Genomic DNA, 26,244 nt, shown 5'->3' on the forward strand with positions numbered 1-26,244 from the left:
CAGTAGTTGAAGACAGTCAACCAAACCCACCTTATACCATAATCAAATTCCCAAGGGCATCAACGAAGAAAAAGGCAAAACAATCCACCCAAAGGACACCAACTTCAAAGACTGAAAAAACATCAGACTACACAAATGAGAAAACCAGCACAAGAACTCTTGGTAACTCAGAAAGTCAGGGTGCCTTGTTTTCTCTAAATGATCATACTAGTTCTCCAGCAAAAGGTCTTGACCAGGCTGAGATAGCTGATGACAGAAATAGATTCAGAATATGGATAGGGGAAAAGAAGCGGCTTGCTACTGCAAACTCCCTGAGAAAGACGAAAAACTGCGGGTGCGCGGTGGCTCACGCCTGTAATCCCAGCACTTTGGGAGGCCGAGGCGGGCGGATCACGAGGTCAGGAGATCGAGACCATCCTGGCTAACACGGTGAAACCCCGTCTCTACTAAAAATACAAAAAATTAGCCGGGCGTGGTAGCGGGCGCCTGTAGTCCCAGCTACTCGGGAGGCTGAGGCAGGAGAATGGCGTGAACCCGGGAGGCGGAGCTTGCAGTGAGCCGAGATCGCGCCACTGCACTCCAGCCTGGGCGACAGAGTGAGACTCCGTCTCAAAAAAAAAAAAAAAAAAAAAAAAAACTGCGGGTGCTCAAAATGTAAGGGAGGAAAGTCTTTCTCCAAACATATATCCTCACTGGGGAACCTGAAAATCCAGATCATGGGAGAAGGATTTAACCTTACCTAGACCTGAAATGAATTTAAAGAGCCAAGCAAAATATAAAAGTAGAAGCAGCAGAAAGAGCCTTGTAGGCACTCTTGTTCCCCAAGGAAGCCATTTCTGACTTTATCTCACAGGGGCCCTTGGGGAGGGCTGCCACTGAAATTGAGAGGGACAAGAGGGAGAAGGCAACTTCCAGCTGAACTTCATAACAATTTTAACTGGGTGTGAATTTTCCTGGACAGAATCTAGGGGTCAGGGAGCAAATGAGATATGCAGATACAAGCGCAGAAGCTGTGGCAGGCAGGGAGGGACAGGGCCTGAAAGCCCTTTTTGCTTTCTCAATGCGGAGGCTTGTATCCTGGTGCAAAATCTCAGCCCTGCTCACCAGCTGCCTGGATATAAAATTCAGTGCTGTTGGTGGGGCATGGTGGGAGTAAAACTGGCCTTGCTGGCTGCATGCAAGCTGGATGAGGCCTGTCACTGCTGGCCTTCCCCCACTTCCCTGGCAGCCAGTATGACACAGCAGAGACACCCATAATCCCCTAGAAACATAACTTGATTAGCTTGAGAACCACACCCCCATTCCCCACAGCAGTTGCAGCAAGCTCCGCCCAAGGAAAGTCTTGAGTTCAGGCACCCCTAAACCTGCCCCCACCTGATGGTCTTTCTCTACCTCCCCTGGCAGCCAAAGACAAAAGACATAATCTCTTGGGAGCTCTATGGCTCCGCCCATTGTCTGAGAAACTCGAATACTTATCCAGGTGACCTTAAGGAAAGCTTGTATCCCCACTATACTACTGCAGCTGATGCAACTCTGGAAAGTACCACCTCCTGGTTAAAGGCAAACCAACTTAAACCATTACAGCAACTCATAAAAAAACAACCCTACTCCAAGAAAAAAGAAAACAACAGCTAATTCCACCATCTATAACATTCTGGCTAACCAAAGGTCTTGAGTCTGTCCATGTGACAATTCCACTGCTACCACAACCAGCATTTGAGAAAAACAGCACAAAACGAAACTACGACCAAGGACCATCACAGAGTCCACTTCACTCCCCTGCTACCTCCGCTGGAGCAGGTGCTGATATCCAAGACTGAGATATCTGAAGACAGGTCACATCAAAGGACTCTTTGCAGACACTTTCCTAGTACCAGCCCAGAGATCGGTAGCTCCACTGTGTGCCTAGACCCAGAAGGGCAGTAACAATCACTGTAGTCCAGCTCTCAGGAAGCACCATCACTAGCAGAAGGGGAAGAAAACCACATCAAGGGATCACCCTGTGGGACAAAAGAATCTGAATAGCTGGCCCTGTGCCCCAGATCTTTCCACTGAAACAGTGTACCCAAATGAGAAGGAAGCAGAAAAACAATTCTGGTAATATAACAAAGCAAGGTTTGTTAGCACCCCCAAAAGATCACACTAGCTTACCAGCAATGGATCCAAACCAAGAAGATATCTCTGAATTGCCAGAAAAAGAATTTAAAAGGTTGATTATTAAGCTACTCAAGGAAGCACTACAGAAACATGAAAAACAACTTAAAGAAATGTTAAAAATTATACAGGATATGGATAAAAAACCTCCCAAGAAATAGATAGCATAGATTAAAAAACCATCACAACTTCTGGAAATGAAAGACACACTTGGAGAATTGCAAAATACACTACAAAGTTTCAACAATAGAATCAAGCAAGTAGAAATAAGAACATTAGAGCTTGAAGGCAAGGATTTTGAATTAACCCAACCCAACAAAGACTAAGAAAAAAGAATTTAAAAAATGAACAAAGAATATGCATTCTATTCATTACCACATGGAACAATCTTCAAGATAGACCATATGATAGGCCACAAAATAAGTCTCAATAAATTTAAGAAATTCAAAATTATATCAAGTACTCTCTCAGACTACAGTGGAATAAAATTGGAAATCAACTCTGAAAATAACCCTCGAAGCCATTCAAATACATGGAAAATAAATAACCAGATCCTGAATGATCATTGGGTCAACAATGAAATCAAGATGAAAATTTAAAAATTCTCTGAACTAAACCATAATAGTGACACAACCTATCAAAACCTCTGGGATACAGAAGAAGTGGAGCTAAGAGGAAAGTTTATAGCATTAAACATCTACATCAAAAAGGCTGAAAGAGCACAAATAGACAATATAAGGTCACATCTCAAGGAACTAGAGAAACAAGAACAAACCAAATCCAAACCAGCATAATAAAAGAAACAACAAAGATCAGAGCAGAAGTAAATGAATTAAAAAAAAAAAAGATAAATGAAGCAAAAAGCTGGTTTAAAACTGATAGACCATTAGTGAGATTAACCAAGAAAAGAAGAGAGAAGATCCAAATAAATTCAATTAAAAATGAAACAGGAGATATTACAACCCATACCACAGGAAATAAAACAGAATATGGATAGGAACAAAGATCATTGAGATTCAGGAGAATGTTGAAACCCACTCCAAGAAACCTAAGAATCACAATAAAACAATACAGAAGCTGATAGACAAAATAGTCAGTATGGAAAAGAATGTAACCAACCTGACAGAGCTGACACACACACTACAAGAATTTTATAATGCAATTGCAATTATTAACAGAGGAATAGATCAGGAAGAGAAAAGAATCTCAGAGCTCGATGACTGGCTTTCTGAAATAAGACAGAAAAGAATGAAACAAAAGAATGAAATGGAACAAACAAAATCTCCAAGAAATATAGGATTATGTAAAGAGACAAAATTTATCAATCAGTGGCATCACCGAAGAGATGGCAAGAAAGAAAACCACTTAGGAAACATATTTCAGGATATCATCCACGAGAACTTCCTCAACCTAGCTATAGAAGCCAACATTCAAATTTAAGAAATGCAGAGGGGCCAGGTGTGGTGGCTCACACCTGTAATCCCAGCACTTTGGGAGGCCGAAGCAGGAGGATCATGTGAGGCCCAGAGTTCTAGACCAGCCTGGCCAACATGGAGAAATGCAGTTTCTACTAAAAAATACAAAAAATTAGCCGTGCATGGTGGTGCATGTATGTAATTCCAGCTACTCAGGAGGCTGAGGCACAAGAATCACCTGAACCCAGGAGCCAAAGATTGCAGTGAGCCAAGATTATACCACTACACTCTAGCCTGGGCAACAGGGCGAGACTCTGTCTAAAAAAAAAAAAAAGAAAAAAAACAGGAAAAGAAATGCAGAGAACCCCCACAAGATACTTCACAAGAATGACTTCTTCAAGACACATAGTCATCAGATTCTCCAGGGTCAAAATAAAAACAAAAATGTTGAAGGCAGCTAGAGAGAAAAAACAGGTCACCTAGAAAGGGAACATCATCAGGCTAACATCAGACTTATCAGGACAAATCCTACAAGCCAGAAGATACTGATGGCCTATATTCAACATTCTTAAGAAAAGGAATTCCAACCAAAAGTTTAATATCTGGCTGATATGGTTTGGTTGTGTCCCCACCCAAATCTCATCTTGAATTGTAACTCCCACAATTCCCACAAGGAATCTGGTTGGAGGTAATTAAATTATGGGGCGGGTCTTTCCTGTGCTGTTCTCATGATAGTGAATAAGACTCACCAGATCTGATGGTTTTAAAAATGGTAGTTTCTATGCCCAAGCTCTCTTTCTCTTTGCCTGCCACCATCCATTTAAGATGTGACTTGCTTCCCCTTGCCTTCTGCCACAACTGTGAGGCTTCCCCAGCCACATGAAGTTGTAAGTCCATTAAACCTCTTTCTTTTGTAAATTGCCAGTCTTGGTTACGTTTTTATAAGCAGCATGAAAACGAACTAACATAGTAAATTAGTACAAGTAAAGTGGGGCACTGCTGAAAAGATACCCAAAAATGTAGAAGTCACTTTGGAACTGGGTAACAGGCAGAAGTTGGAACAGTTTGAAGGGCTCAGGAGAAGACAGGAAAATGTGGGAGAGTTTGGAACTCCCCAGAGACTTGTTGAATGGCTTTGCCCAAAATGCTGATAATGATATGGACAATGAAATCCAGGCTAAGATGGTCTCACATGAAGATGAGGAACTTGTTGGGAACTGGAGCAAAGATGACTCCTCTCATGTTTTAGCAAAAAGACTGGTGGCATTTTGCCCCTGCCCTAGAGATCTGTGGAATCTTGAACTTGAGAGAGGTAATTTAGGGTATCTGGCAGAAGAAATTTCTAAGCAGCAAAGCATTCAAGAGGTGACTTGGGTGCTGTTAAAGGCATTCAGTTTTAAAAGTAAAACAGAGCATAAAAGTTTGGAGAATTTTCAGCCTGACAATGCAATAGAAAAAACAAAACAAAACAAACATTATCTGAGGAGAAATTCAAACTAGCTGCAGAAATTTGCAGAAGTAATGAGAAGCCAAATGTTAATTGCCAAGACAATAGGGAAAATGTCTCCAGGGCATGTCAGAGACCTGTGAGGCATCCTGTTCCATCACAGGCCTGGAGGCCTAAGAGGAAATAATGGTTTTGTGGGCTAAGCCCAGGGCCCCCCTGCAGGGATTTGGTGCCCTGCACCCCAGCTGCTCTAGCCATGGATAAAATGGACCAAGGTGCAGCTTAGGCGCCACTTTAGAGAGTGTAAGCAACAAGCTGTGGCAGCTTCCATGTGGTGTTGAGTCTGCAGGTACACAGAAGTCAAGAATTGAGGTTTGGGAACCTCTGCCTACATTTCAGAGGAAGTTTGCTGCAGAGGCTGGGCCTTCATGAGGAACCTCTGCTAATGCAGTGTGAAGGAGAAATGTGGGATCATAGCGCCTACACAGAGTCCCTACTGGGGCACTGCCTAGAGGAGCTGTGAGAAGAGGGCCACTGCCATCCTCCAGACCCCAAAATGGTAGATCCACTGAGAGCTTGCACCATGTGCCTGGAAAAGCTGCAGACACTCAATGCTAGCCCATAAAAGCAGCCAGGAGGGAGGCTATACACTGCAAAGCCACAAGGGTGGAGCTGCCCAAGCCTGTAGGAGCCCACCTTTGGAATCAGCATGACCTAGATGTGAGACATTGAGTCAAAGCAGATCATTTAGGAGCTTTAAGATTTGACTGTCCTGCTGAATTTTGAACTTGCATGGGGCCTGTAGCCCCTTTGTTTTGCCAAATTTCTCCCAGTTGGAATGGCTGTATTTTCCCAATGCTTGTACCCCAGTTGTGTCTAGGAAGTAACTAACTTGCTTTTGATTTTACGGGCTCACAGGCAAAAGGGACTTGCTTTGTCTCAGATGAGACTTTGGACTATGGACTTTTGAGTTAACGCTGAAATGAGTTAAGACTTTGGGAAACTAAGGACTCTCTTCCAAGATGGCCGAATAGGAACAGCTCCACTCTGCAGCTCCCAGCGAGATAGATGCAGATGAGTGATTTCAGCATTTCCAACTGAGGTATCTGGTTCATCTCATTGAGACTGGTTGGACAGTGGGTGCAACCCACAGAGGGCGAGCCGAAGCAGGGTGGGGCATCACCTCACCTGGGAGGCACAAGTGGTCAGGGATTTCCCTTTCCTAGCCAAGGGAAGCCATGAGAGACTGTACTGGGAGGAATGGTACATTCCTGCCCAAATACTACACATTTCCCGCCATGTTTGCAACCAGCAGACCAGGAGATTCCCTCCAGTGCCTGACTCAGGGGGTCCCACACCCATGGAGCCCAGCAAGCTGAGATCCATTGGCTTGAAATTCTTGCTGCTAGTGCAGCAGTCTGAGATTGACCTGGGAGGCTGGAGCTTGGTGGGGGGAGGGGCGTCTGCCATTGCTGAGGCTTGGGTAGGTGGTTTAATGCCCACAGTGTAAACAAAGCTGCCGGGAAGCTTGAACTGGGCAGAGCCCACCACAGCTCAGCAAAGCCAAGTGCCTCTCTAGATTCCACCTCTGTGGGCAGGGCATATCTGAATAAAAGGCAGCAGCCCCAGTCAGGGACTTATAGATAAAACCCTCATCTCCCTGGGACAGAGCACCTGGGGAAAGGGACAGCTGTGGGCAAAGCTTCTACAGACTTAAATGTCCCTGCCTGACAGCTCTGAAGAGAGAATGTTTCTCCCAGCACAGTGTTCAAGCTCTGATAACGGACAGACTGCCTTCTCAAGTGTGTCCCTGACCCCCATGTAGCCTGACTGGGAAACACCTCCCAGTAGGGGCTAACAGACACCTCATGCAGGAGAGATCTGGCTGGCATCTAGCAGGTGCCCTTCTGGGATGAAGCTTCCAGAGGAAGAATCAGGCAGCAATATTTGCTGTTCTGCAGCTTCTGCTGGTGATACCCAGGCAAAAAGGGCCTGGAGTGGACTTCCAGCAAACTTCAACAGACCTGCAACTGAGGCGCCTGTCTGTTAGAAGGAAAACTAACAAACAGAAAGGAATAGCATCAATATCAACAAAAAGGACATCCACACCAAAACCCCATCTGTAGGTCACCAACATCAAAGACCAAAGGTAGATAAAACCACAAAGATGGGGAGAAACCAGAGCAGAACGGCTGAAAATTCCAAAAGCCGGAATGCCTCTTCTCCTCCAAAGGATCACACTTCTCGCCAGCAATGGAACAAAACTGGATGGAGAATGAGTTTGATGAGTTGACAGAAGTAGGCTTCAGAAAGTGGGTAAAACAAACTTCTCCGAGTTAAAGGAGCATGTTCTAACCCATCACAAGGAAGCTAAAAACCTTGAAGAAAGGTTAGAGGAATGGCTAAACTAAAATAATGAGTGTAGAGAAGAAAATAAATGACCCAATGGAGATGTAAAATACAGCACGAGAACTTCATGAAGCATAAACAAGTTTCAATGGCTAATTTGATCAAGCAGAAGAAAGGATATCAGTGATTGAAGATCAAATTAATGAAATAAAGCAAGAAGACAAGATTAGAGAAAAAAGAGTGAAAAGAAACTAACAAAGCCTCCAAGAAATATGGGACCATGTGAAAAAACCAAATCTATGTTTGATTGGTGTACCTGAAAGTGACGGGGAAAATGGAACCAAGTTAGAAAACACTCTTCAGGATATTATCCAGGAGAACTTCCCCAACCTAGCAAGGCAAGCCAACATCCAAATTCAGGAAATACAGAGAACACCACAGAGATATTCCTCAAGAAGAGCAACTCCAACATACATAATCATCAGATGCACCAAGGTTGAAATGAAGGAAAAAAATGTTAAGGGCAGCTGGAGAGAAAAGTCTGGTTACTCACAAAGGGAAGCCCATCAGACTAACAGCGGATCTCTCTGCAGAAACCCTACAAGCCAGAAGAGAGTGGGAGCCAATATTCAATATTCTTAAAGAAAAGAATTTTCAACTCAGAATTTCATATCCAGTCAAATTAAGCTTCATAAGCAAAGGAGAAATAAAAGCCTTTACAGATAAGTAAATGCTGAGACATTTTGTCACCGCCAGGCCTGCCTTATAAGAGCTTCTTGAAGGAAGCACTAAACATGGAAAGGAACAGCCAGTACCAACCACTGCAAAAACATGCCAAATTGTGAAGACTACTGATGCTATGAAGAAACTGAATCAACTAACGGTCCAAACAACCAGCTAGCATCATAATGATAGGATCAAATTCACACGTAACAATATTAACTTTAAATATAAACAGGCCAAATGCCCCAGTTAAAAGACACAGACTGGCAAATTGGATAAAGACCCATTGGTGTGCTGTATTCAGGAGACTGATCTCATGTGCAAAGATGCACACAGGCTCAAAATAAAGGGATGGAGGAACATCTACCAAGCAAATGGAAAGCAAAAAAAAAAAAAAAAAAAAAAAAAAGCAAGGGTTGCAATCCTAGTCTCTGATACAACAGATTTTAAACCAACAAAGATCAAAAGAGACAAAGAAGGCCATTACATAATGGTAAGGGCATCAATTCAACAAGAAGAGCTAACTATCCTAAATATATATGCAACCAATACAGGAGCACCCAGATACATAAAGCAAGTTCGTAGAGATATATGAAGAGACTTAGACTCCCACACAATAATAATGGGAGACTTTAACACCCCACTGTCAATATTAGAGAGATCAACAAGACAGAAAATTAACAAGGATATCCAGGACTTGAACTCAGCTCTGCACCAAGCGGACCTAAGAGACATCTACAGAACTCTCCACCCCAAATCAACAGAATATACATTCTTCTTAGCACCACATCACACTTATTCTAAAATTGACCACATAATTGGAAATAAAACACTCCTCATCAAATGTAAAAGAACAGAAATCACAACAAACTGTCTCTCAGAACACAGTGCAATCAAGTTAGAACTCAGGATTAAGAAACTCACTCAAAACTGCACAACTACGTGGAAACTGAACAACCTGCTCCTGAATGACTACTGGGTAAATAACAAAATGAAGGCAGAAATAAAGATGTTCTTTGAAACCAACGAGAACAAAGACACAACATACCAGAATCTCTGGGACGCAATTAAAGCAGTGTGTAGAGGGAAATTTATAGTAGTAAATGCCCACAAGAGAAAGCAGGAAAGATCTAAAATCGACACTCTATCATCAAAATTAAAAGAACTGGAGAAGCAAGAGGAAATAAATTCAAAAGCTAGCAGAAGACAAGAAACAACTAAGATCAGAGCAGAACTGAAGGAAATAGAGACACAAATAACCCTTCAAAAAATCAATGAATCCAGGAGCTGGTTTTTTGAAAAGATCAACAAAATAGATAGACCACTAGCAAGACTAATAAAGAAGAAAAGAGAGAAGAATCAAATAGACACAATAAAAAATGATAAAGGGGATATCACCACTAATCCCGCAGAAATACAAACTACCATCAGAGAATACTATAAACACCTCTATGCAAATAAATTAGAAAATCTAGAAGAAATGGATAAATTACTGGGCACATACACCATCCCAAGACTAAATCAGGAAGAAGTCGATTCTCTGAATAGACCAATAGCAGGTTCTGAAATTGAGGCAATAATTAATAGCTACCAACCAAAGAAAGTCCAGGACCAGAAGGATTCACAGCCAAATTCTACCAGAGGTACAAGGAGGAGCTGGTACCATTCTTTCTGCAACTATTCCAATCAATAGAAAAAGAGGAAACCCTCCCTAACTCATTTTGTGAGGCCAGCATCCTACTGATACCGAAACCTGGCAGAGACACAACAAAAAAAGGGAGTTTTAGACCAATAGCCCTGATGAACATCGATGCAAAAATCCTCAATAAAATACTGGCAAACCGAATCCAGCAGCACATCAAAAAGCTTATCCACCATGATCACATTGGCTTCTTCCCTGGGATGCAAGGCTGGTTCAACATATGCAAATCAATAAATGTAATCCATCACATAAACAGAACCTATGACAAAAACCACATGATTATCTCAATAGATGCAGAAAAGGCCTTCGACAAAATTCAACAGCACTTCATGCTAAAAACTCCCAATAAACTAGGTATGGATGAAACGAATCTCAAAATAATAAGGGCTATTTATGACAAACCCACAGCCAATATCACACTGAATGGGCAAAAGCTGGAAGCATTCCCTTGGAAAACCAGCACAAGACAAGGATGTCCTCTCTCCCCACTCCTACTCAACATAGTATTGGAAGTTCTAGCCAGGGCAATTAGGCAAGAAAAAGAAATAAAGGGTATTTAATTAGGAAAAGAGGAAGTCAAATTGTCTTTGTTTACAGATGACATGATTGTATATTTAGAAAACCCCATCGTCTCAGCCCAAAATTTCCTTAAGCGGATAAGCAACTTCAGCAGTCTCAGGATGCAAAATCAGTGTGCAAAAATCACAAGCATTCTTATACACCAATAACAGACAGAGAGCCAAATCATGAGTGAACTCCCATTCACAATTTCTACAAAGAGAATAAAATACCTAGGAATCCAACTTACAAGGGATGTGAAGGACCTCTTCAAGTAGAACTACAAACCACTGCTCAACAAAATAAAGAGGACACAAACAATTGGAAGAACATTCCATGCTCATAGATAGGAAGAATCAATATAGTAAAAATGGTCATACTGCCCAAAGTAATTTATAGATTCAATGCTATTCCCATCAAGCTACCATTGACTTTCTTCACAGAATTGGAAAAAACTACTTTAAAGTTCATATGGAGTTCAAAAAGGAGCCTGCATAGACAAGACAATCCTAAGCCAAAAGAACAAAGCTGGAGGCATCATTCTACCTGACTTCAAACTATTCTACAAGGCTACAGTAACCAAAAGAGCATGGTACTAGTACCATGATAGATATATGGACCAATGGAACAGAACAGTGGGCTCAGAAATAACACCACACATCTACCACCATCTGATCTTTGACAAACCTGACAAAAACAAACAATGGGGAAAGGATTCCCTATTTAATAAATGGTGCTGGGAAAAATTGACAAATGGGACCTAATCAAACTAAAGAGCTTCTGCACAGCAAAAGAAATTATCCAGAGTAAATAGACAACCTACAGAATGGGAGAAAATATTTACAAACTATACATCTGACAAATGTTTAGTATCCAGAACCTACAAGGAACTTAAACAAATGTGCAAGCAAAAGCAATAAAAAACAACCTCGTTAAAAAATGACCAATGACATGAGTGGATTATTTTCAAAAGAAAACATATAAGGCCAACAAGCATATTAAAAAATGTCCAATATTGCTAATCATTAGATGAATGCCAATCAAAAAGCCAAAGAGATATCATCTCACACCAGTCAAAATGGCTATTGTTAAAAACTAGAAAAATAACAGATGATGGCGAGGTTGCAGGAAAAGAGGAATGGTTATACACTGTGGGTAGGAGTGTAAATTAGTTCAGCCATTGTGGAAAGCAGTGTGGTGATTCCTCAAAGAGCCACCATTTGACTCAATAATCCCATTACTGGGTATATATCCAAAGGAATCATTCTACCATAAAGACATATGCACATGTATGCTCATTGCAGCACTATTCACAGTAGCAAAGATATGGAATCAACCTAAATGCCCATTAACAACGAACTGGATAAAGACAATGTGGTACATATACACTGTGGAATGCTATGCAGTCATAAAAAGAAAGAGATTGTGTGATTTGCAGAAACATGGATGGAACTAGAGGCCATTATCCTTAGCAAATCAACACAGGAACTGAAAAACAAATACTGCATGTTCTCACTCATAAGTGGGAGCTAAATAATGAGAACACATGTACACAAAGAGGGGAACAACAGACACTGGGGGCCTACTTGAGGATGAAGGTGGGAGGAGGGAGAGGTTCAGAAAAAAAACAAGCAACTATCGGATACCATGTTTACAGTACCTGGGTGACTAATCTGTACAACAAACTCCCGAGTCATTAGTTTACCTATATAACAAACCTGCACATGTATTCCTAAATGTAAAATAAAAGTTAAAATGTTTTTAAAAATCAATGACTAAGGAAAGAAAAAAAAGAAAAGAAAAATACTTCAGGCTGGGCTACAGCGTAAGGAGACATCCTGTGGGAAGAAAGGTCTCAGCCTCTGGCTTTCTCACCAGGGCCTCAGACATACAGATGAGGACATATTAGGCCCAGTTGATCCCCTAAGTAAATAAAAAGCATGAGGGATGCCAGGCAAGAGCAGCATGAGCATTGCACAGCCAGACCACACAATTGTGAGACATAATAAATCATTGCTTTAAGCCACTAAGTTTTGGGATGGTTTATTAACCAATACAGGGGATTAAGTTAGTCCAAAAATAAGTTTGGCTCTTGTTGCTTTAGCCCTCACAAATCATTTCTTAAAAGTGCTTCTCAAAGCTTAATCATGGTGAGAATAGTTAGCCCCCTAAATTAATGCATGTTTATGTTTATAGATTAATTGACATCCTTGTTCAGTATCAGATACAGACAAGATCTTAGATACTACTCTTATCCATAGTTAATAAAGAAATAATGTTCTATATTGATTACCTTGCCTGAAAGAATCAGTCTATTGCTTAGAATCATGTTGCAGCTTTGATGAAAACTATTTTTTCCTTTGAAACACCAATGTCAGATAGTGCCACATCCCTCCAATGGATGAAAGGAAGACTCCTTATCCTTCTAAATCCTATCCTAAGCCTAAAATATTTGACTCACACTCCAGGGGTCTCAAAATTTAAAGCCTTTACAATAAAGTCATGCTTCCTGAGAAAGACAACAAATACCAGTGGAAAAAAAAAAAGAAAAAAAAACACCTTGTATTGAGTCTAATTTACAATCCACTCACACTTGAACTGCCAGTGTCATTCAGTTAAGAACTAAACACGACCTTGAAGGGTGGCTGGTTCAGTGTTTTCAAATACTGTTTTTAATCCAGAGGTATTTTCTTTTCTTCCCATATGCCTTATTTTTCCCCAAATCAAAAGAGTTAAGGAATTTCCTACCTTAATAATGACTTGGTTAAGAAGTATTAGAGTTAGAGGATAATTTTTTTTATTTTTTACAATGATGTGCTGGTAAATGTTTAAAACCAATTCTCTGTAAAAAAGAAATGTGTGCAGATACATATATATGCAATTTTACTATAAATTTTCATGATATAAAATATGTGTAGCACACAATTTATAAGACACAGTAAAATATAAGAATATTTATTATAAATTCTGTGTAGCCAATGATTCTCCCGAAAAACATTCATTAATATTTGTCAAAGATTTTTTTTATCTGTAGCCAACTTATGGTACAAACCAACCACGATTTGCCAAATGGAATTGTGTTCCAATCCAGTAACTCTTTTCTCAAAAAATTTATTATCATTTAATGTGATATATGACTAAACTAGTTCTCTCACTTTTGTACAATTATATCCAGTAAATTGAAACTTCTTTTATTTTCAGCACAAGACATGACATATGTTTAAGTTTAATCTTCATTATTTACATTTACTTATTACTTTCTTCAGTCTAGATAATCAACAAAACAATAAACCAAACCCTTATTATAGTATTTGCAGATTTCTATGGTACATGCTACAGTTTAAATGTGTCCTCTAAAGACCATGTGTTAGAAATTTAAGCTAGACCTAAGCAGGAAGGAACAGGACAAAGAAATTAAATTTGGAGAAGGAATATTCACAGCCTTGTATGTGTATGAAATTTTTCTTTACCTTAATCTCTTATATTCCTATTCCCTTGCTCTACTCTTTAAGGATACTGTTCTCCCTCCACGTGATCAGATAAAAACCCTCCCAATTTTTTACTCAGGCTCCAGGACTGAGGCAGTTGAGATGAATGACTTTTAAACTCTAGCACTGCAGTGATACTCAGGAGTACTTCTAAAGAACTCGTTAACACATCAGGTTAATATCCCATTTGGCTGCTAAAGTATGCAGAAAATGCTCTTCTGTATTTACTGTGTAGACTCTCAAACCCTCATTAAGAGTGCACATATTCAAGATTGAATTTTCACACTTGACTCTGGCCAAGCTTCTGAGTGATAAGCACTGATTTCTTTTATTTCCTTGACTTTATTTGGCTACAAGCATGTGGTTTCTCTGGAACCTTCTTTGAACCCAAAATGCTTTCTCTGCTCGAATGTATTTATGGTCTTTGCCTTAATTTTCTGTATTTTAGTCTCTATGGGTCTTTCTAGTCTTCCTCCTTAGAATATAATCTCTTTGAGAGGACAAATGGTGTTTTATTCTTCTTCATATTCTCTGAAGACACAGTGCCTTGCAAGACTCACAGCTGATGTCTTGTAAGGTATCTTATACCATCTATGCAAGGCAAGGCCCAAGGTCTTTGTCTTCTATTTTAGAAATGCGCAAGACTGAAGAACACCAGACTCATTATCCCCAATTATATGTAGGTAAAAATCAAATAGACATCAAGCAAATATACCTTATTCTTACTCAAAGGACTCTTCCCCTTAATAAATAGTCTTCTTTATTTGAAAAAAGAAAAAAATAAAGCTCAGTATCAGGAACCAGAAAACTCTAGCTGGTCAGTCCTGGGTGTCAAAAACAAAGTTAATAGAAAGCATAAATCACTTTTAGTCATAAATTGAAGAGAGTAATTTTTTTTTAAAACCTTACATGATAAATAGCATCGTCATTGAGTTCAGGAGTTATCTGAGAGATTTTACCTTTTCTCTTTCATCTTGTATTTTTAAAAACAGGGGGGTGGGGTGCTTTCTAAACACGCTTGTCTATTATATGAAGTGCTGAGGATACAAATACTAGTAAAATACTGACTCTATCTTTAAAGAGCCACAGTCAAATGGAAAAACAGGACTGTATCCTTGATTAGGAAAGAACCACCAATATTTCTGTGTCAATCCAGAAGAAAAGCTTCCAAAATTTATTGTCCATTTATTCTGTGCCAGACATGGCTAGGTTTTTGTATATGTTCACTCACTTGCTGCTATGCTTATTGTGCGCTGCACTGACTACGTTAGCTTACATGGCTGTGCGGCTTATACCTACTAAACCTCCTCTATGTAATTTATACCTCAACAAACAATCCTAAGTGAGAAAACACTTGAAGGGCGGTCTAATGCTTTTTCAATCCTACTCTATCAGAAGTATGACATAATGAATTAGTCAGCTTTTGCTACTACAATAATCTTGCATACCAAATTTAGTGACTTAAAAAAGTATTTACTTTTCTTTCCAATGAGTCTGCAAGTTGGCTGAGCCATCTCTGTGTAAGGCTGAAGTCTGGATTTTCAAGACTTCCTCAAACATATTCTTTCTGGATTTTTCTAGTCTGAAGGGACAATGGCTTCTTGGGGGATGCTATTTAAAATGACCATTCATTTACAGGAGCATAAGGATTAGCTCTAAGGCCTCTTGTGGTCATAGCTTGCAACTGGCACAGTAACTTATCTGCCCTCATTCCACACCAAATTGATTCACATGATGAAGCCCAGATCAATGGGTAGGAAGCATATGCCCTTCACTCACCCATGGCAAGACCACATGGCAGAAGAGACTGAAGAATGGAAAACAATTTACCACACGTGAGGCCGGGCACGGTGGCTCACGCCTGTAATCCCAGCACTTTGGAAGGCCGAGGTGGGCAGATCATGAGGTCAGGAGATCGAGACCATCCTGCCTAACATGGTGATACCCTGTCTCTACTAAAAATACAAAAAAAAAAAAAAAAAAAAAAAAAAAAATTAGCTGGGCGTGGTGGCGGGCACCTGTAGTCCCAGCTACTTGGGAAGCTGAGGCAGGAGAATGGCGTGAACCTGGGAGGCGGAGGTTGCAGTGAGCCGAGATCGTGCCACTGCACTCCAGCCTGGGTGACAGAGCGAGACTCTGTCTCAAAAAAAAAAAAAAAGAAAAGAAAAGAAAATTTAACACACATGGTTCATTTCTTTTAGTTCTCCATAGAAGGATGTATTAGTACCTCCATTAAAAGTATGAGTAAACTAAAGTTCTGAGAAATTAAGATCCAAAGTCACACAGCAAATAAGAGCAAAAATAAGAATTTAAACAAGGTGTAGTTTTGATTTTATGGAGCACTTACTATTTTCATGGCAGCAGTAACCTCTTTTATAGCACTCATATTCCTAGATTAAAAAGAAAAGTTGAGATTTTGCAGGTGGTGGAGCTCTTTTTGCTGTAAAATGGATAAAGATCCAAAACAAATGAAGGTATTCACAGTCTATAGCATCAATCACTCCTCTGATCTTAGCCCTAAAAAAAGAAATGGATTTGGCCTTAAAGTGACTCTGCCTTCCATTGTTATATAAATTATCTATTGTGGCTGCAGTCAGTGGACTCCACATAGCATGTGCTGCTAATTAGCCATGTGTGGTAGCTTAAAATAAAATCTTTTATGAGACTTGCAAAGTCAATTTAACTTTATCTTTCTAGCTAAAGAGGGAGAGTGCAGCAAGCAACAGTGATAGTATGTAATTTAAATTCAGTTCTTCACAAATAAAGATGAGAAGGCGAATTTTGAAACAGGTTTAATTTTTTATTAATGTTCTGTGAATATGGGCCCAAATCTATTATGACCAAGAGTTTATGTCAGATAACCAATGAACATGAGAGGGTCACACTGGGTCAAGGCAAACTTGACCCAAGCTACCTTCCCTCCATAGATGGGGCTTATGCCCAAGACTTTGGCTTCTTTTTTTTTTTTTAGAAACTGATGTTTATTTTGCATCAACCATTTATTTTTCCATGTTGCTTAAGAGCCCATGCAAGAACAGCTTAAGACCATTCAGTGGTTGCTCCTACCCATTCAGTGGCCTGAGCAGTGGGAGCTGCAGACCAGTCTTCTGTGGCAGGCTGAGCACTCCAGTCTTCAGGAGGGAACTGCTGAATAGGCACAGAGGGCACCTGCACACCTTCAGACCAGTCTGCAACCTCAGGCTGAGTAGCAGTGAACTCAGGAGCTGGAGCAGTCCATTCACCCTGAAATTCCTCCATGGTCACTGCCTTTTCAGCAGCAGCCTGCTCTTCTTTTTCAGTCTCTTCAGGATCTTTGTAGAAGTAGAGATCAGGCATGACCTCCCATGGGTGTTCACGGGAAATGGTGCCACGCATGCACAGAACTTCCCGAGCCAGCATCCATCACATCAAACCCACTCAGTGAGCTCCCTTGTTGTTGCATGGGATGGCAATGTCCACAAAGCGCAGAGGAGAATCTGTGTTACACAGAGCAATGGTAGGTAGGTTAACATAAGATGCCCCCATGAGAGGCTGGTGGTCAGCCCTGGGGTCAGTAACCACAAGAAGCTGTGGATCTGGTTAGTGAAGTTTCCAGGAGTGAAGCGGCCAGCAATTGGAGTGGCTCCAGTGACAGCAGCAAACTTCAGCACAGCCCTCTGGCCAGTATTCCTGGAGGATATAACACTGACAACAGCAGGGTTTTCAATGGCAACAATGGCACGAGCTGCCAGCAGAAGCTTCTCCCAGGTCCTCTTCAGATTTATGATGTAGATGCCATCACTTCTCCTTTTATAGATGTACTGTTCCATCTGGAAGTCAAGATTGGTGCCACCTAAATGGGTTCCTGCTATAAGGAACTTAAGGACATCCTCCTCCTTCATTTGCAGGACATCAAGGGCTCCGGACATTGTGAAAATTTCCCTTTAAGTTATGACGGGAATCCAGAACAATGCCGTACGGACCCCTCTGTAGGTAGCACGGAAAGCAAGACTTTGACTTCTAAGCAACATTCTCTCATGCACTGTTGTCCACATTTGCCAGCTTTTTAAATCACATTGGAGAGCTGATTAAAATTACAGATTGTCAAGATCACTTCCCTGGAGAATTTGATTCAGTAGATAGCATATGCTCTGGTAACCTCATGATCAAACTAGCATGGGGGTCAATGCATTAAAAAAACTGAGTAGTTATGATTTGTTTTGAATGGCTGTTCCTCATAGCATTTAGAGCTGAAGGAAAATATGATACTTTAAGAATTTATCACACGTTATTCTTAACCACCTTGTATTTTATATCTTCAAAAGTATAGTGTAGATGTATTTTGAATTATAATTATATAATCATAATTCTATTGGGGAAAATTACAGAATTGTCAAAAATTTCAAGTTTTTTCTTCATAGAAAATTGTTTAAACCTTCTCAGACTTCATTCTCTCTTTATTTTTCCATTTTTCTTTCTTTCTTTTTTTTTTTTGTTGTTGTATGCTTTTCCACTGTTTGACCCTTTGCCTCTTGGTCCAGATACTTCAACAGCACATGCTCAACTCCTCCAAATCACACAAATGCAAGTAATCAAACCTGATTAGTCTCTGTCCTGTCCACTGCATGTCTCCCTTGAGTAACAGTGCTGCCTTTCTCCTAATTGTCTCTCAATAAGTTGGGGCCATGAGCTTCATATAGTAGTTATTAACTCAAAACTAATAGAGAAACATGAAAGCCTGATGGGATGACAAATAGTTCTGTAACTCTTAAAGGAGTATTGGAAAATGCTGTAATTTTTGTAAGGTCCTCTGAGCTGGCCGCACCATGGTCAAGCCATCCTGACATTCTCGTGCCCTTGTGATAATGTACTTTGTGATATTGCCTGTCCTTGTGAATGTAGTTTGTAACATCCATCCCCTGCCTGCAAAAAATTGCTCCTAACTCCACCACCTGTCCCAAACCTATAAGAACCAATGATAATTCTACCACCGTTTGCTGACTCCTTTCTCAGACTCAGCCCACCTGCACCCAAGTGAATAAACAGCCTTGTTGCTCACACTGAGCCTGCTCAGATTACGGACGCGCATAACAATTATGTCCCAATTATATCAAGATTAAATCTAAGGTAGAGCTCAGATCAGATCTATTTTTAAGCCAAATCTCTTCTTGTGGCTAGATGTGGACTGTATGTACGGTCCACTGAATGCTGGTTTAAAATGAGATTGCATATCTTCCATTAGCTGCAATTGTATGGAGTGCTTGAATTTGGTTCATTTTCTAAAATGCTTATCAAAATGATTCTTTCAGATATGCATCCAGCTACAAGTTGATCACACCTTAGTATGTGTCATCACGAGTACAGTCTGGTGAATGGCAAATTACCCTTAATAACAGGAAGATGAAATCTGTTTCCTGTCTTGGCTGGTGACTGGCTGCCACTGTGGCCAAATCCCTTCAACTTCTTCCGCCTCAATTTTTAGCCTACAACCTAAATGAGCTGATGGAAAGCACGTCCTCTATAAAGCAGCTGTCTTCAAAATTCTAAGCATAATCACTTGTGATTGTTATCCAGGCAGTTTAGAAGCAACCGAAAAAGTCAGTTTTGTCCTTCCATTTTTAGCAGAAGTAACAAAAATTAGCAATAATATCCAAGAAGAAATATTCATGGTATATCTTTTCTCTATTTTCTTCTTTTTACAATCCAAAAGATTTTTTGTTTCTTCCCTTTATAACACAAATTCATAGGGAATAGAACATTCTATAAAACTTTACATAAGCTTGGAAGAGACTGCTAAATCTGTGAACCCCCAAAAGGGGATAACTCCCAATGCCTATATATATATCAATGTGGTCATGGGTGCCACAAGTGGCTTCCACACTACCTGTAAGTTTGAGGTTTTTCCTAATGCTGAATGCAAATCTGCTATACTACAGGTTTCATTCACTGGAAGATGAATGAAATTTATTTATATATTTGTTTATTTAGTGCTCTTAGGAAATGATTAGGAAATGTTTATTTAATGCCTTAGGAAATAGAAAATGCTCATTACTTAGGAAAGTGCACACAATTATAGGACAAAATAAAATTTAAATGAGGCAAGTTAGGAAGTTGGAGAACATAAAAAGGAAAATAAAGTAAAACCAGAAAGTAAATTATTGCATAAAAGACTTTCCCTGACCTTGTAAATTTACTAAGAATGGGACATCAATTTGCCTCTGAGATTCTGGCAGCTACCCATTGGTCTGACTTTTGCTCCCTGAAGCTACACTTAATAAATCAAGTCTCCCTTCCACAAGCATGTCCCACAGATACACAAAAAGAAGTACTGAGTCCTTTAGGCTAAATCAAAATGAATAATTTTACCTATTGCCCAGAAAACATTATTAATTTACTTCACCTTTGTAAGAAAATTCTAGTCAGCTCTATTGCCTCTATGCTTGAGACTCTAGGGCATTTGACTTCCTAACCTCATTCCACTTAACTTTTCGTTAAGTAGAGCACGTTTTCACATGGAAATTGAGCCATTTGTAGGAGAATAGTGGAACTGACAATAGCGAGGCCACAGTGGTAGCCAAGTCCACTTTTAAAACTTTCTTTCCTGACCTAAATAAAGTCAAGACCCATTTTTACATTCCCTTCCAGTGACCCACAATAGGCAGCATAGAGAGTCGTTACCTACCTGGGGGATTAAGTAGTTATTTGCCTTCCTGACTTGATAGAATTGCACTGAAACCCTGCAAAGTGAAAGGAAACTATCCTATTTTAATTGTTTTGGCAAAGGGGATTATCTGTGGGAACTCCTTGGATATTAGAGTGATCTGGCTCTAATATCCGTCATCCTTACAATGTCAGCATTGTGGTTCAATACATTTGGCTGTTAGACGGGCTAAGGCTTTTTCTCCTTCTATTCTGTGTATATTCTTGCCCAAATATGGCATTTGGTGAGGAAGACATCAGAAAAATCACAGAAATGTCTGAACTCCTATGCTCAAACCTCCAGCGAACGTCAAAACACATATCTGAGCAAGATAAACTGTAAAATCTGTTACTCTATGGTTAGCAGGATTAAATCTTGCCTTAGCCTTTAAATTGTGAAAAGTTTAAGAATATCTTCAGGCCCGTGCACGAGTCCACTTGCCTGCTGCCACAGCCAGCAAGAAACAACCAGTGTTTCTGTCTCCATGAACCCAGAACATATAAGTGAATCACATACCACTTTAAATATGTTTAAATACCCCTCAAATCAAGTGGCAATTCCCATCAGCCAGCTGTGATCTGCATCTAATTCATCACCAACTTCTTCTCAGATACCATTCAATTAGGCATTCTAGAAAGATTCAAGATGAACCAAACACCGCAGAGATCAGAGCTAAATATGCTTCCCAAGGTTGTATCCTAAGTAACTCGAGTTCGGAAGTCAAGAGAGACAGAAATATTGGCATAACTCCACTGTGAACTAATCACACCTTTTAAGCACCTTGATATTACCATCAGAGCTCTAGTATCAAAGATTTTACAAAGGTATCTCCTGGAATTCATTTTCACCTCCAACCTCTCAGAAATGAGTGACCAAAAATTGTAAAACCATTTTTGTTATTCAGAGAGGTGATGGTGTCCTCAACGATTAAGGCAGCCTTTGGTTGTCTTGGCAACAAGATGCAAGGGAAAGCCCAGAATGTAAGCACTTCTCTTATATCCTGTTTTTGGCCCTGGTACACTGACTTTCTTCAGCATCTAGCTGCCAGAGCAAGTGGCAAGTTGCCATTTTTTTATATTGCCATATCAATATGATGTTTTGAGAGAGAGCTACCTTACTTTTGATCAAGAGAATATCAGACTTCTGATATTTACTCGTGATACTTTGAAAAATCCCTGTTAAGTGCAAAGACTGAAAAAGAATAAAATAAAGCAATCAGAACTTCAGGAAGGTAAATAAATATAATTATACAAGAAAAGCATGATCCAAATAAAAGGCAAGCTACAACAGAGCAGAATGAATTTGAGTGACTGGTAAAGTATATACCAAAAACTTGAACTTGATACTAGGACTGGTATATTTTGTGAGTCACAAAGGTTATGACGTTGAAACTGTAGAAAAGGATATGTAATCATAATAAACTACTTGGCTATGTAGATAACAATGCTGACTTCTCATAATGATGTAAGCAATTTTACTTTTCAACTTTTAAGGTTAGTGTATGGACAAATCACAAAGGCCATCAAACTTGAACTTGCATATGTTATTTTAAGTTCCCAGGTAGAAGCAATAAAAATAGGTAAAGGAAATAGGTCCTCATCTTCCAGGGTGGGGAACAAAATATTCTATATAAAAATAAGAAATGAATATTTAAATTATGTGGCTAGAATTTGAAGTAAAGAAATAAACCTTATTGGTTATATATGCTTTCCTACTTAATGCAATAAGCTGGAGAGTATATATAAGCAATAAGTTTCATATATATATGCAATAAGTAAGATAGTAGAATATTTGCATTTCATATAGTAGGAGGTAAATTTTAAAATAATTTCTAAAGTATATGTTTTGAATAGCAGTTATAGTGCATGGTTAACAGAGTTATGGAGGCAACCACCAGATGAACTAAATTAAAAAATTCTAAGAAACACTTCCTTCTGATAAGTGGTGCTAAAAATGCAGAAGGATAAGTAGGACTCTGTCACTTTTCTGCTATAAAATTTTCTGTATCATTTTACTTCTTACAATATCCATGTAACAAGATGTTTTCAGTGCTATCTTTGCCTATTTACTCTCTACAGTCAACAGAAATCCAGATAGATAAGTAATTATCATTGAAGTAGAAACTGAGGGAGGGCTCAAGAACCTCTTCCTGAGAGTCAAGGAAAGGTCTCTAACATTCAGATTAAGGACATGGTTGAGTTGTTTCATTTAAAATGTTATAGCTTTCTGATTTTTAACAAACACCGAGACAATTTTAGATTAAAGTTAGAAGTGCCACCACATTTAGTATAAAACTTTTAAGGCCTACAGATCAATTCATGCTTCTAACCATCCCACACAGCCTTTCTGCAATGAAAATGTGATCGCACTATGATAGAACCTTGACAAAGAAATGTGTTTAAGAACATATAGTGATAATATCACAATTTTCTTACTTGCGCAACATACAGGCTCCTAAAGCCTTAAATATCTTTATGTTTACTATTAACTTATCCAAATTGTAAATGGGGGAGATTGGAAAGAGCACAATTTATTTCACTCAAAATCAAGTGACTCCTTTTAAGGTCATGTGGCCCCAATAGAGAGTCCAGGCCTTAAGTAAAAATGATTTGATTCAAATTCAGTATTTGGTTTGCTAATCTCAGACTCACAGCAACTATAGTTACTCTTTATTGAACACTAATTATAAGCTAATTTTTATACATCTATTAGCCCATTTTTTCCCTCATATTGTGCAATTATTATACTCATTTACCGATAAGAAAACTGGGAAATAAAGAAATGAATTTATACAAGTGGGCTTAGCTAGTATGTGATAAATTTAGGATCTCAACACAGAAATCACTGGCATAACATAAGATCGGATTGGAAGAGACCTATAAAACTTCTCAGCCTAACTTATTTATTTTATAATAGGAAAAAATCCTGGATCATAGAGGAAAATTAACTTGTCCAAAATTACACAGCTGGTTAGTGACAGAGCCAAGACTAGAACCCACGGATTCTGGCATCCAGTCTAATTCTCTTTCACCACAGAAGGTCAGAAAATGTTAAACTTTGTGAAACTCTACAACCCATCTGGGTTTTTTTTTAAGTGCCAGAATTGTAAGTCTTCATAATAAGTTAACTTGGGATCTAGAGAAATTTAATATCATCACACTTTCACATTTGTCAGGGCCATGAGATTTAATGAAAACACAGCACCCAATGATGCTACAATTTTTCATACTCAACAGTGCAACAAAAAATCCACTTAATCATCTTTGTAGGGACACCGCAAAGTCATCAAAAGAAGCATCTGTCATTCAGATGCCTTCCATGTTGAAGAAATGTTTCTTAGAATTAACTAATGATTAGAACCAAAAGTAAAACTTGTAGATAGGGAAATTCATGGATAAGAAAATTAAAACACAAAATCAAGAATTCAATCCAGATGTCTATCTGGTACACTCTTAATAAAAGTGCTTTAAGTTGGCTTAGGCAGTAAATAAAAAAAAAAAAGAAACAATTTACTGCTTCCTGCTCTGGCCTCCAAGGTTGTGAATACTGACTTTGAAATATTAGAATGTCTTATGAAGATTTCTCTTCAGCTCAGGAAAAAATTCTATTTTAACTGTATCTATCAAATAAGGTAATAATTATTAAAAGTAAGCATTGCAAACTGGTTGGCTCACCAGCTGAATTTGGGCCATGGAAAAGTATTTTTTGGAGGTCTGCACTCTCTAGTTCACCACTGCTCTCACTAAGACCATTCTTACATGCTTAGCACCTAGTCTCTACAAACATTTTAATTGGTGATTCCCCCTAAAGCAACACATAGCTCTCCTTCTTTAAGTTCTAAATTTAAAAGCCCTTAGAAAATGTAGTTACTATGTTAGACATTTTTCTACTTAGGAAAAATAGTCAAGGAGAGAAAATCTTAAGCCTTCAATACCCCTTTTAGGTGTGTTTTTCTTTCTGTCTTCATCACCCGTTTTTATGTCTCAAAATGTCCACATCCCAGGGTCCTTGATTTTGGCCTTCACATAATGTTTTTCTTGACTCTTAAATTCCATATAAAACTTATCAGAACACAGTCCCAATCCCTAAGCAAACTAAACCACCAATTTCCAAAATTTACTACTCCAATTGATACATCAATAATCAAGATGATAATATATTGATGTATTCTTCATTCAGATAACTTAAAGTAGAATAGTGAAACTTCAGAAACACATACTTTTATCCCAAAGGACTTTCAAAATTTTAGAAACTATGGCAGTTCAAAAAAAGGAGGCATTTTTTCAGAAGCAGCAGGCCTACCCATTGGCAAGCCCTGCTGACATGAAATGAAAAGAGAATGTTTCACAATAATCAGTTTCTGTTAATAATGAAAGACAAGATCAAACACTTCATTCATAGTGAACAGAGCACAAACTCACCATAATTTCATTTAAATATTCCAGCCAGCTGTGGTGGCTCATGCCTGTAATCCCAGCATTTGGGAGGCCAAGGTGGGTGGATCACTTGAGGCCAGGAGTTTGAGACAAGCCAGGCCAACATGGCGAAACTCCGTCCTACTAAAAATACAAAAAAGTATCCAGGGATGGTGGCACATGCCTATAATCCCAGCTACTTGCGAGGGTGAGGCATGAGAATCGCTTGAACTCAGGAGGCAGAGGTTACAGTGAGCTGGGATCATGCCACTGCACTCCAGCCTGGGTGACAAACCAAGACCCTGTCTCAAAAAAAAAAAAAAAAAATCTGCAACAGCTACCAAATGACCTATTTCTAATCCATATCTGATGACAAGTTATTTTAATGTATTTGTGACAAATAAAACCTCTCTGTGATGGCACCAGCGTGCTTGGTGGGAGAGAAAGAGGAACATCATAGGCAAGCACCCAAACTTGAGAGACACAGTTCTTTCATGCCAACAAAGATGGAAAACAGTATTCTAGCTAGATCTTATTAGAAATGCCACGTGTTTCTTTGAATAAACTGTTGACCAGTGAAGTAAGTACTCAGTAGAAGAATCCACTCTTTACATCGTGCTTCAATCTTCTTACTTTTCATATATTTTGTAAATAACAAGGCATTTTGAAATCTCTATTTTGTATGTGGCTACATTGTATTAGATACTAAGGGGACGTCCTTTTTCTGGAGAAATGTAACAGTCACTTTGGAAGAACATGATTATATATGGAAACATTAATCTGTAAGTAAGTGCTTATTTAACACAGATAAATTTTGCTGAATTCAAAGAAGAGATAAATTAATGTGTCCTGAAACATTCACCTACACCAAAAGTTGAGAACAGGCAGGTCCCTGCATATATGAGAATGCTCAACAACCAAAAGAAGCTTTGAACTCATAATTCATGACTTGCTTTTACCTATATAACTTCTTCAAGGTCAATCCAAGTGGTTTTGTGTAGGAATAGTTTCCTTTTATCACTGAATAGTTTTCCATGCTATGGGTGTACCACAGTGCCAGCATTTGATGTTATTATGTTTCATTGTGGCCATTCTGATAGGTGTGTAACAGTATCTGATTGTGATTTTAATTTGCATTGTCTATTGGCTAATGATGTTAAACATCTTATGTGCTTATTTGTCATGTATTCTCTTTGGTAAAATGTTTGTGCATGTTTTATCCTGTTTTCAAATTGAATGTTTTTCTACATCTCACTCCCCCCTCCACCTCTGCCTCATCTTAAATATCTTTAATTATCACCCCAGGTGATTCTG

The 26,244-nt window shown here is 39.2% G+C and overlaps 1 protein-coding gene and 1 pseudogene across 1 annotated transcript in view; both read right to left on the reverse strand.

Moving 5' to 3' along the window:
• LOC460575 (uncharacterized) overlaps nt 1-26,244 on the reverse strand; it is a 510,143-nt gene that overhangs the window by 111,163 nt on the left and 372,736 nt on the right. The gene's annotated exons all lie outside the window — the stretch shown is intronic.
• Nucleotides 16,831-17,812, reverse strand: LOC134809582 (small ribosomal subunit protein uS2-like; annotated as a pseudogene).

The sequence above is a fragment of the Pan troglodytes genome, chromosome 2 (genome assembly GCF_028858775.2).
Source record: "Pan troglodytes isolate AG18354 chromosome 2, NHGRI_mPanTro3-v2.0_pri, whole genome shotgun sequence".
Classification (NCBI taxonomy): Eukaryota; Metazoa; Chordata; class Mammalia; order Primates; family Hominidae; genus Pan; species Pan troglodytes.